We start from the raw sequence: 9,318 nt of genomic DNA, 5'->3' as shown, positions 1-9,318 counted from the left end.
TTGCCACCACCGGCAGGGTAGGGCTGGAGGCACAGGGTCCTCCCGGTCGCCATCAAGCGACTATGCCGGCAGCGACTGTTGCTATTTCCGGGAATGCTCGTCGGCGAAGAGGTGACGGTGCGGCCTTATTCTTTACCAACATCCACGGCCTTACCACAAATTCAAACTCAGTTCATTTTTTCCTTCAGTCCATATCCCCTTTGGCCCTTTTCCTCACAGAACCACAAATCTCACCCTCTACTGATATATCTCCATTTTATTTTCCCGGTTACCATTTCCTTACAAACTTTCGAAACAAGGGCGGCACCTGTTGTTATATCAAATCCCAATATGCAGTTGACACAGTTTTAAACTTCACTTCATCCAGTTTTGATTACTCATTACATAAATTAAATTGCCAAAACATTACCAAATATATCTGTGTAGTTTATCGTTCCCCCAATGCTTCTTCGGAACCCAGTGTATTTGATTCCATATCCACTCAGTTGAGTAACCTTGACCTTGCCCTTGGCAATGAAATTACCATTTTGGGTGATTTTAACACACAATGTTGAATGGTTATTGCATTCTGCCCGGACTGACGATGCAGGTCTAGAATGCGAGCTGTTTGCGGAATCGTTTAATCTCACCCAGTTGGTAAAGCAACCAACCAGAATACCTGATAATCCTGACCATAATGCCCATCTCTTGGATTTATTCTTGACAAATAATCCATTTCAATACAGGATAGAGGTACTGTCACCACTTGGATCCTCTGACCACAATCTCATCAAAGCCTCATTAGTTAACCCTCCTACACCTTCCCATTCCGAACCTGTCAGGGTGACCTGATGGCACTTTGACAGGGCAGACTGGGATGGATTTAGAAATTATCTTGCTGATGTTCCATGGCAGTCTTTCTTCTCTAGTGATCCCAATTCTACCCAGTCCCACATTTGCGACTTAATACTAGCTGGTATGGATTTATTCATACCAAGTCAACAATTCACTAAAAGATCAAACTCTCCAATATGGTTTGATGGCAGTTGTGCCAGAGCAACAGCCCAAAAGTCATTAGCATATAACTCTTACTTAAAATCAAAAACATCTGAATCACTCTCCCAATTTAAAATTGCTAGAAATCATGCAAAAGCTGTATTAAATCTATCTAAATCAAACTTTCTTCAAAAGCAAGCATCAAAACTACTTAACAACCCTAATGACAATAGAATATTCTGGTCAACTCTTAATTCTTTCAATAATAACTTTAACAAGTCATCTTCCATTCCCCCACTAAAATCTTCAGATGGCAATATTACAAATGACCTACGTGAGAAAGCAGATATCTTTGCTAGTACCTTTGCAAGAAACTCTACCATAGATGATACCAGCCAGAATGTCTCAGTACTGGAACTTGATTCTCCCGAAATTGCCCCACTTAAAATACAGACAAGATTCGTAAAATCCATCCTAGACAATTTACCTACCAACAAAGCTCCAGGCCCAGATGGAATTCCGCCAATTGTTTTGAAAAAGTGTTCCCCTGAACTTGCCTCTGTCCTAGCTAAATTATTCAGACTATGCATACGTACTTCTTTATTCCCAAATTCATGGAAAGAAGCCAATATCCACCCAGTTCCGAAGAAAAGAAGTTCGTCTGACCCCTCCAATTACAGACCAATAGCTGTCACATCTTCTCTTGGTAAGGTATTTGAAACTTTAATTAATAAGCATATTGTTAAACATCTTGAATCATTCATTCATTCATTCATTGCCAGATGCCATGTATCCCAAACGGGGTGGCCAAGGGCTCAGAGTTAATTGTTTTACAGGGAGGGGCACTAATCCTCCACCAACCCCACTTAACACATAGGGATGCCAACAGCATCTGGTGTTCCCAGGCGGTCACCCATCCAAGTACTAACCAAACCCAACGTTGCTTAACTTCGCTGATCGGACGGGAAGCGGTGTACTCAACGTGGTATGGCCGTTCCAACAACTTAATTAGTGATAGACAAGACGGTTTTTGCCACGAAAGATCCACCATTGACATAATCTCTTAACTCATACCATCCATCAATCAATTGATCATTTTGGAGAAACTCATGCAGTAGCTCTTGATATCTCTAAAGCTTTCGACAGAGTATGGCACCGTTCCGTGCTGTCCAAACTCCCTTGCTATGGACTAACGTCTTTTGTTCCTTTGATTTCTTCTTATCTTAGTGACAGGAAAATAAGAGTAAAAGTAGATGATGTATATTCGAATTTCCACTCAGTTAACGCCGGCGTGCCGCAGGGATCAGTTCTGGCACCAACCCTATTTCTGGTTCATATTAATGATCTCTTATCTGTCACTCACAATCCCATTCACTCATATGCAGATGACTCAACACTACATAGTTCATTCACACTCAGACATCCATTTACAAAGTCTAATATCTCTACCTCTCAACTCAGTACAGCCATCTCCATAAATCAAGATCTATCTACAATCAGTGAATGGGGACAAAACAACCTTGTCTCTTTTAATGCTAGTAAAACTAAATATATACAGTTTACTAATAGACAGATATTGCCAGATTTGTACATTACCTTCAGTGCTACTAATATTCCCATCTCCAAAAGTATTGAAATTCTTGGTGTCTCACTTAACAGTGCCCTCAGCTGGACCTCTCATGTCAGATCACTTGCTAAAACCGCCTCAAAGAAACTTGGATTATTGTACAGAGTCCGTAACTTCTTCGCCGATGAGCAGTTAGCTATAATTTATAAAAGTCATATGCGCTCTCAGCTTGAATATTGCTCACCCTTGTCGAATGGTTGTGGAGAGGTTGCATTAAGACAACTAGACAAAATTCAGAATAAAGCTGTTAGAATCTTTAACAACCCTGCCATTACATATAAACTACCTCCCCTGCAAGTAAGAAGGAATGTTGCCTCCCTTGCATTATTTTACAGATATTTTTTTGGCAAACGCTCAGACAAAGTTGCGTCCATGGTGCCACCTCTCCATGCCTTCCCTTGTGCTACACGGGCATCTGGTAGCGCTCATGACTGGAATGTCACTCAACCATATTGCAGAACTTCTGCCTATCAGAATTCTTTCATTCCCCGAACTGCATCTCTCTGGAACTCGCTTCCTCAGAGTTGTTTTCCTCCAATTTCAACCTACAACTGTTCAAGTCTAACTGTTACAGATATTTTATGAACAGAGGACACCAGTAATCTGGTGTATGGATTATTTTTTTTTCCCTATTTGTTTTTCACACACACACACACACACACACACACACACACACACACACACACACACACACACACACTTGATGTAGTGCTGCCTACTTCTTCCTTAGCCTTTATCATTCTTTTTCTGTGCCTCCCCTCCTCTCTTCCTATTTCTTGCATCTTTCCTGTCACTTCTTATTGCTTTTCTTTCCTTTACAGGTGGCTTTACATTGAGTGACAAGCCAAGTGGTTTCCTGTAAGCCAAGAAACCATTTACAATGCTGGGTGGTAACCATATAACCAAACCATACGTGCACCCTACGTGTGAACAAGTGGGTTGGTGGAGGGTTAGTGCCCCTCCCCTTAAAACAAATAACTCAAAGTCAAATGGCCACCCCTTAAGGGATTATGGTGTCTGGCAATGGATAGATAGATAGATTTGTTTTTCCTTCCTCCGTTCTGTTATTAAAAAAAAAAAAAAAAAAAAATTGTAACTGTCATTGCTGTTTACTATGTCATATGCTATCCTGAAGTTATAATTTAGTACTGCATGATCGCTTTTGCCGAGTGGAGGGTGATATATTGAACTGTCAATATCATTTTCTTGCCTAGTAAATATTAGATGTAGCACTGAAGGTACATCAAGTCCTCTTTTTCTGGTGGTTTCCCTCACATGTTGCGTTAGGAAGAACTCTTGTATGAGATCTAGGAGCTTTTGGTCCCAACAGCTTTCTTGGCTAATTATATCTAGAGTATTCCAATTTATATTTGTACTGAAATCCCCAGTTAGTATAATTCTTTCTGATTTCTCTTCCATTTTATGTAGTAATGATCTTAAACTCAGAATTGTACTCTCTGCCAGGTCCTCATATTCATCTCTTTCCCATGTGTTTGATCTGAGTGGCATGTACAAATTGGCTACAATTACTTTACCTTCAGATGTGTTGATCGCTACTGCAGTCAGTTCTACTTGTGATGGTATATCTAGTTTTATTTCACTGACTTTTAGATTTTTCTTAGTTAATATTATAATTCCTCCTCCTTTTTTTAAATTTCTGTCTCTTCTCCATATACAGTAATCACTCTAATATCCGGACGCCCAATATCCGAACATCCCCACTATCCAGACATAAGAATGTTTCATACTGTACTTTTTTCCATACTATACTTACCTCATTTCACTCTTTAATGTCCTTTATTGGTGTGAATAGGGTGTTAGGAGCTAGGCATGTGCAGTAGGAAGGTGTTTTTCTGAGTTAGGCTAGGTTAGGGTCCATAAGTACCAGTCCAGGAGTCAGTCATCAGAATGTTTATTATTGTATGAACCTACTTCTAAACCCTCATTTTATGTTTCTTTTGCATTTATTTCAGTTATTTATGTGTCTTATTGGTGTGATTTGGGTCTTAAATAGGTGCTATGCATGTCCAGAGGGAGTTGTATAGGTGTTTCTCTGAGTTAGGGTCCATAAGTACAAATCCATAAGCTGGGGCCCAATATCTGGACAGAACCAATATCCGGACCTACCTATGGCTCTATTACGTCGGATATTGGAGTGATTACTGTATTGTATTCCTCTAAGTTTAGTATGTCATTGGATATCCTTGGTGTTAATTTTGTTTCAGTTAGGCATATTATTTGTGGTTCATTTTCTCTGACATAATCATTTATCTCTAGTAATTTAGATACCATTCCATCCACATTTGAGTACATCAACTTTATCATCTTGTTTATATACTTGTCACGACATGGTTCTACTACCTTCCTCCTTTTTATTCCATCCTGTTTGTGTACCACTTTCGTACCTGTAATCCTTTTACTTTGTAAAAAAATTTCTTCTTCTCCTCTTCTGATCTTCCCTCATTTTTTGTTTTTGCTTCCTCCCTTTTCTCTTTCAGTAATTCCAGTTCCTCTTGTGTTAGGCATTTTTTTACCCATACATTTTTGAACTCCTCTTTTTCCATAAGATTCTTTGCATTTTTTAGTATCTCTTCCACAGTGTTTACACTCTGGAAAGTCACCTTTAGAGGTCTTGTCTTGCTTTTCTCATATTTCCCTAACCTTTTGTGTTCCTCTATGTCTTTATTACAGATTTCCCCTGATACTTCTTTCAGTAAGCTCATTACATTTGCCATCTCCTTTTTGTCTCTTGTGATCTTGTTTTTTACTTTTTCCTCTTCTATACCAGTGATTACTATAGATTTCTTTATATCTACTGAATCTCTGACTAACTTTGGATTGTTTTGGATTATTCTTTTCACTTCCTTTTTAATGCTTTTTTCCTCCACCCTTGTTTCTAAGTCTTTCTTTACTTTCACCATTTCAGCATACGTGGTTTCCACATCATTTTGTAGCTTTGCACAGCTTCATTCACCTGTGTTATCTTCTCCTCAATATCACTGGTCTGGTCAATAAGACTGCTTACTTGCCTAATTGTCTCTGTGTCATTTTTTAACTCTTCCATAACACTCTTGTGATTGACTACTGTACTTGCCATTTCACTCATTTTCTTCCTAAGTGTACTCAATTCCACTGTTAGTTCACTGATGGCTGTGTCTTTCTTATTGGCCTCCCTTCCTAGTTTTTCTATTTCATCCTTTTGCAAGTGCATCTGCTTCTTTATTTCATCATTTCATTTTTGAAAGCCATTTCTAGTTTGTGTACACGTTCAACCAGTCTATTGTGAGTCTCCACTTCAACCAGTTCTTGGTAGAAATCATCATTTTGCTTTTTACCTTTATCCCTTTTCTTTTCCAAATTTGCTTTACTAAAGTATGTATCCATTTTGCAATACTAAAAGTGCAGAGTATGTACTTACAATCCCCGTGTTGTTGTAGTCTAAACAAACCTCAGATGACTCAGCGTATTCTTTGGTCTTGGTTCTCTTTCCTGTTTGAACAAGTCTTGTTTAAACTTATTATTTTTTTCCTTTTAATAATGAAAAATCATTTAGTCTAACCTGGTACAGAGCTTGACTCATACAAAGATACTAATTTAGGTAATGCCACTGGCCATGTTGGTTCGGTACGGAGCGCCGATGTTGCACGTCCGCCTTGATTGAATCCCTGTGTGTGTGTGTGTGTGTGTGTGTGTGTGTGTGTGTGTGTGTGTGTGTGTGTGTGTGTGTGCTTTAATTCCTCCCAGGCAATTTGATGGCTTTGAATGAAACTTTTCAGGTCAGTTCGTCTGGTCCCTGGGAAAGTCTTCCACTATATACAGCTTTTAAGCCAGGATTTTTAGGAGGTCAGCTTCCCTTACAAAAAAAAAAAAAAAAAAAAAAAAAAAAAATATATATATATATAAAGAGTAAAAGAAATGCAGATATAGCCTTGATATCTTAGTGCGTGTTGTACAATGGACTTCCATCCGTAATGCGATATTTAGGGAGCATAACCCCCAGTGATTCTTTGGCTGTCAGCCCCCTTCCAAAAATAAAAACGATCAGAACTAGGGGAAAGTGAGCACTTGGATTTCAAAGAAGTCGGCACACATATCGCAGGATTGGATGTGCAGTTTTCTTGTTTTCTGTGGATGCACAGGGAGAAAACTGCACATCTGCTATATTTATCATTAGAAGCAGATACTGAAATTATGTTCCTGTATGCAGATTTTATATATATATATATATATATTCGGTGAAATGTGACTGAGTTGTTGCGGCGCCAGGTTATCATATAAAAATTTAATTTGTTTCCTGTAAGCCAAGAAACCATTTACGACACTGGGTGGTAACCATATAACCAAACCATATGTGCTCCCTACGTGTCAGCTAGTGGGTTGATGGAGGGTTAGTGCCCCTCCCCGTAAAACAAATAACTCAAAGTCAAATGACCACCCCTTACGGGATTATGGCATCTGGAAATAGATAGATAGATAGATTTCTCCATTTGCAACATATTCCAAGCTGTTCGGCGGCAAGATAAGATAATGATACGGGTCTTCGTCCTTTCAGCAGCACTTCATCGTGACTAGTTCATTATTGTTAACACTGAAGAGTGACAGATGGCAATTTTAGGCCAAGTCAGAGTAAAAATGAGTATACATTGTTACAACCGCGAGACGAGAAGGCCAGGTTGTGGGGTGAGGATGTGAGATGAGGGTGTGGGGTGAGATGAGGGAGTGAGATGAGTACACTTAAGCTTGTAAGTGTAACAGTGTGGAAGAAGTGAAGTGGGCAGCTTCCTGTCCCTCTCTCATCCTTTCTTTTCCACTTTTGTTTATTTACATGTGTCACTTTTTTAAATTTTCATGTACTCCTCCACTATGCTTCATTAGTTCACTTACACCGTTCGCTTCATTTTTTATTGTGAATAGTAATTTGTGCTTCAGAGAGAGAGAGAGAGAGAGAGAGAGAGAGAGAGAGAGAAAATGCAGTAAGAATAACATGGACACTAATAAAAATCATCATCATCGTCATCATCATTCGGACTTCCTTTCCCACCCAAGGGCAGGGTAAGGCGTAGCAACGTCCAGACAGCCCAAGTTTGCCCAGTCCAATGGACCACCCATCCATTCACTCATCATTCAAGTCCACGGAATCCGGGCTGAATCTGATACACTATAAACTTTCACCACGTTCTGTAGCTTCACATAAACGTATCCGATACAGTAAATTCGGACGCTGTCACATTGAAAAGGGGTGCTAAATCCCTGATCATGCACTTTTCACAACATTCATCCAGCCAGCTCAATCTCTTGTCAGTCCCCTAGCCTCACCGACTTCCACACCTCTCTTCCTTACACACTCAGCCACCACATCTCTCCACCTCCTTGGCCTACCTTGCCTCCTCCCTCCTTTAGTTTTGCCCACCTGTTGTTATCCATTCACCACCCTGTTGTTATCCATTCTCTCCACATAACCATACCGTCTCAGGACACTCTTGGATTCTAGTGTCCACAGACTTCCTCACCCCGCATCTTTCACGAATCACATTATTTCGTACCCTATCTACTCTCTGTACTCCACATACGTTCCTCAGCAGTCCCATTTCCACCGCTCTCACTCTCGACTTTTCATTTTCATGCCACACCATAGTCTCACATCCATATGTGAAAGTTGGCACTAATACTCCTTCATGTAAGCCTCATGCAGCTGCAACAATCAAGCCTATTTCTTATCAAGGCCTTCATAGCACCAGCTACTTTCGCTCCTAGTGTGCCTCTACTGTCCACTTCGTCTGCATATTTCCCTCTCTTTTCTACGACTGTACCTGTGGATGTATAAAATGTACCCATGTCAATGTAACATTTACCCATGCCAATGTGCCTATTCAAATGTGCCGCGCAGTCGCCATCGTGATATATAACTTGGCCAGCTGGGCACTCTATGCGCCTGCGCGAGCAGAGAGAGAGCTTCTTCCACTTCGAGGCACGTGTACGCCTCACCTCACCTCTCCACTTCTTTATCTATCTCCTAGGGAAATAAAGATTCTACAGCAGGAAGATTACCTATCCTTCAACCCTGTGATTGCCCCCCATTGCATACAGGACTTCAATCAACATGGCGCAGTGATTAAGGCCCAAGGAGAAGATTTCAAGCTTATACCCCGCCACCGGGACCCGCATGGACGCCGCCATTATCTGTTTATGTTTGTTTTGGACCAGCGAGACAACTTCTAGATCGCCTTCAGTGGATTTACCGGGCAGTGTCAGTGCAGTGTTACAGTGGAGTGGTTATGTGCAAGTGCAGTGCAGTGCTTATTCTGTGTGAGGTTTTCGGGTGTTCTCGTCGCACCCGCTGGACATCTTAAATGGACGCCATGATCGCCTACACTGACTACTTGCTCTGTCACACCCTCCCTCCTCATCCTTCATCATTGCACTGAGCGTCTTTACCCCAACGTCTCTCTGGGCAGCCAATCAGCGAGCTTTACGTCAGAGCCTTACGTCAGATACCACGTCACGGCTGGACGGCCATTCACGACCCTCGCCCCGGCGACACCAGACGTCGCCAGACAGGATAATTTGTCCCGAGAAAGCTCCCAGTGAGTTGCCAACGCTCGCCCGCAACTCCACCTCTGCTTCTCTGCACGAGTTTACTATAATTTCTAAGGGAGAAGATTTGTTCTTCTCTTCAGTTTTCTGCAGTGGTGTTGTATCTCGTGAAATAAGTCAGG

The 9,318-nt window shown here is 41.0% G+C and overlaps 1 non-coding gene across 1 annotated transcript; it reads right to left on the bottom strand.

The window, feature by feature from the left end:
- Nucleotides 1-1,855: 1,855 nt before the first annotated feature.
- LOC145407349 (5S ribosomal RNA) lies at nucleotides 1,856-1,974 on the bottom strand. Its single transcript, XR_013898710.1, has one exon. It is a non-coding gene; the product is annotated as a 5S ribosomal RNA (ribosomal RNA).
- Nucleotides 1,975-9,318: the final 7,344 nt, after the last annotated feature.

Source organism: Coenobita brevimanus, chromosome 72 (genome assembly GCF_032717465.1).
Source record: "Coenobita brevimanus isolate Jiangsu-jjx chromosome 72, ASM3271746v2, whole genome shotgun sequence".
NCBI lineage: Eukaryota > Metazoa > Arthropoda > Malacostraca > Decapoda > Coenobitidae > Coenobita > Coenobita brevimanus.
This window is presented reverse-complemented; position numbering and strand designations above follow the sequence as displayed.